This window comes from Beta vulgaris, chromosome 9 (assembly GCF_026745355.1).
Source record: "Beta vulgaris subsp. vulgaris cultivar EL10 chromosome 9, EL10.2, whole genome shotgun sequence".
NCBI classification, from domain to species: Eukaryota; Viridiplantae; Streptophyta; class Magnoliopsida; order Caryophyllales; family Amaranthaceae; genus Beta; species Beta vulgaris.
The window spans coordinates 40,181,474-40,184,409 of NC_079210.1; the positions used below are offsets into that span (position 1 = coordinate 40,181,474).

The 2,936-nt window shown below is 32.1% G+C and overlaps 1 long non-coding RNA gene across 1 annotated transcript; it reads left to right on the forward strand.

The window, feature by feature from the left end:
- Positions 1 to 1,432: 1,432 nt before the first annotated feature.
- Positions 1,433 to 2,622, forward strand: LOC125493121 (uncharacterized). The gene is made up of 2 exons (XR_007269555.2): positions 1,433 to 1,686; positions 2,250 to 2,622. It is a non-coding gene; the product is annotated as an uncharacterized LOC125493121 (long non-coding RNA).
- The last annotated feature ends 314 nt before the right edge of the window (positions 2,623 to 2,936 follow it).

The window sequence follows — 2,936 nt, forward strand, 5'->3', positions numbered from 1 at the left end:
ATTATTTTTAGATTGAGTTTTTAATTATCAAAGCATGAATTTTTAGGGTGTTAACTATTGGAAAATCATAGTAGCATGTTATAAACTATGAGATTGTTTTAAATTATGAATTTAAGCATGTATAGGTCTGTTTAAAGAATGTTTTATAATTTTATAAGTTGCTGGAATTTTAGAAAGGGCTTTATCAATGGAGTTTTATGGATTTTAATTACTAGTATAGTAGTATTATGCTAGATAAAATAAGTAATTGAAGTTATAATGGTGAATCAACTTTAAAATATTTTTAAAGAGGATTCAAAGTATTTTAAAGCTGTTGGATTTTTTTTAGAGTATTGACTTTGATTTATATTGGTTGTTTTAGGCGGTGATTATTCAAAAGGTGACTTTTAAGGTGATTAAAGGTAGCCAATCAATTTGTTTACACAAGGTACATACATACATATGTGTTATGTGATATAATATGACGCTTTAAGAAGGAAAAATTGTAGTATCATGTATAGGAACTTTGTAAGTTCATATGTGATTTCTAGTATTATTGGATTTTACATGTTTTATGCTTGTGTGCAAACATGTTGATTTTGAGTTGATTATCATGTTTGTATGGAATATTGATGCATGCATGTTTGTTGGGAACTTTATTATTAATTCACATGGTTGAATTAATATATTTGTTGAGATTGAAGCATGTTGAATCATGTGTTCCCTGACATTATTGTTCTCACTATTTTATAAGGATTGTGGGCCTTATTTGGTAAGTTGATGATTTATGCCTTTGAAAGGTAAGTTGATTGTTGGCTAGGTTCAACAAATAAGAAAGATTGCAATAAAAAGGAGTTAATCTTGGATTTTAAATTGTGAGATCACTTATTAAATCCTAAGATAAAAAGAAGTTCAGTTGTAAATGTTTGATTTGATGTTTCCGTGTTACTTGTGTGTCATAACAAGTAATAAATTGTAAATCACGTAAAGTGTAACTTGGATAGTTATAAACTTTAGACTGTTGCACGTCTAAAGTTGGACAATCAGGAGTTGGAGTACATGGTGGTTGCCCATGGCTTTTTATAGGAAACAGATTGATCACCGTTCCTAATTTTCAAAGGTTCCTCGATATCGCTGGTCATTCTGGAATACGGAGTCGCGGTCGCCACAACAAGAATCCGCGCTTTTAGCGTCTGAATTTTAACGTCCGCCTAAAAACAGACGGTAAAATCGAATTTACCATCCGCTGGCTATCCGACGGTAGATACCGTCCATTTTTACTAATTTACCGTCCGCCTATGATAACAGATACTAATTACCGTCTGCTCCTTAAGTTTACCGTCTGATATACAGACGGTAAAAGCATTAAAATTTAAAAAATATATATTAAACATATACCGTCCGCTTTTTTATTTTTACCGACCGCTAAAACGGACAGTAAAAAGGTCGTCAAATCTGTTCAAACAAACGAGTGGGTCGTTAATAAAAAAGCAAACAGTTCATGAAACGCTTGTCACTCTCTCTGTTCCTCAAACGCCGCTTCAGGCCTTCTCTCTCTCTCTAATTCTCTAAATTCTAAAACGCCGCTTCAGGCCTTCTCTCTCTCATTCTCTAAATTCTAAGTTTCACCCTATCTCTCTCTTCAATCTTCTGACCCCAAACTCTCTGAAACGCTTCTCAAACTCATCCTTTAAACGCAAACGCCAGGTGATTTTCGTTTTTCTGGTTATTTTCATTTTTCTTGGTTTTAATTTTCGGCTTTATGGGTTTTGATTTTCATCTTTGTGGGTTTTGATTTTCAACTTTGTGGGTTTTGGTTTTCATTTTTGTGGGTAAAATTTAGGTTTTTAGATCTATAAGTTCGTTCATTTTGTTTGTTTTTGGGTATATTCCGATTTTGACCGGGTAGGGTTGGGGTTTTTTTGGTTGCGGCGGCTAGGGTTTCGCGATTTTGGGGTGTCGGCGGTTAGGGTAAGGGGGGTTGGTTTTTTTTGTTGCGGCGGCTAGGGTTTCCCTTGTCACTGTTTTTGGTTAGGGTTGCGGTGCTAGTATGATTTTTTTTATTTATTTTTTATTTATGATTTTTGTATGATTTATGATTTTTTTGTATGATTTACACAAGTATATGATTTTTTATTTATGATTTATTATATTTTTTATTTCTGAATGCTTTGTTATTTTTGAATGTTTTTGTATATGATTTTTGTTTTTATTTTTGATTTATGTACAGTATAAGATTAATGACACTGTTTCTTTTTTTTTTTTACCAGATTGGAAAGATGGAAGAAGCAAAGATTGAAGAGAGATTTTTCAGTTACTTTATTGATTAAATTAATTCTGTAATTTATCACAAATTTTGATGTTTATTTCTATTTATATTGTAATTTTTGTAATTGATATAAAACTGTATTAATAATTGTTGTAATTACTCTTATTGTGATTAATATAATTATTTTTTCCTTTAAAATCTGTTGGATTATGACAAATAACACTATTGTTGGTTATTTATTAAATAAATTATTTACTTAATATTATTGAAAGATTGAAAAAAAATCAATTACTAATATTGACAAAAAAATAAAAAAAATCAAACAAAATAAATGTTGTCTGAACAAAGTATTTGACATTAGCAGACTTTTAAGGTCACAAAAAACAAAATAGTAGTGCATGAATATTGGAATTATCAGGGATGGAATTACCGTCTCATAGTTGGACATTAGCGTCCGTGTCTTAAGACGGATGCTAATTAGCGTCCGACTCTAAAGACGCACGCTAATTAGCGTCCGACTCTAAAGTCGGATGCTAATTAGCGTCCGTCTTTAGAGTCGGACGCTAATTTTGAAAATTCGAATTAGCGACTAGGGGTTTTGCATCAGCCTTTTAGCGTCCGTTGACGGACGCTAATAGATTTAGCGTCCGATCCGCGTTTTTAGCGTCCGATTTTGGCGGACGGAAAA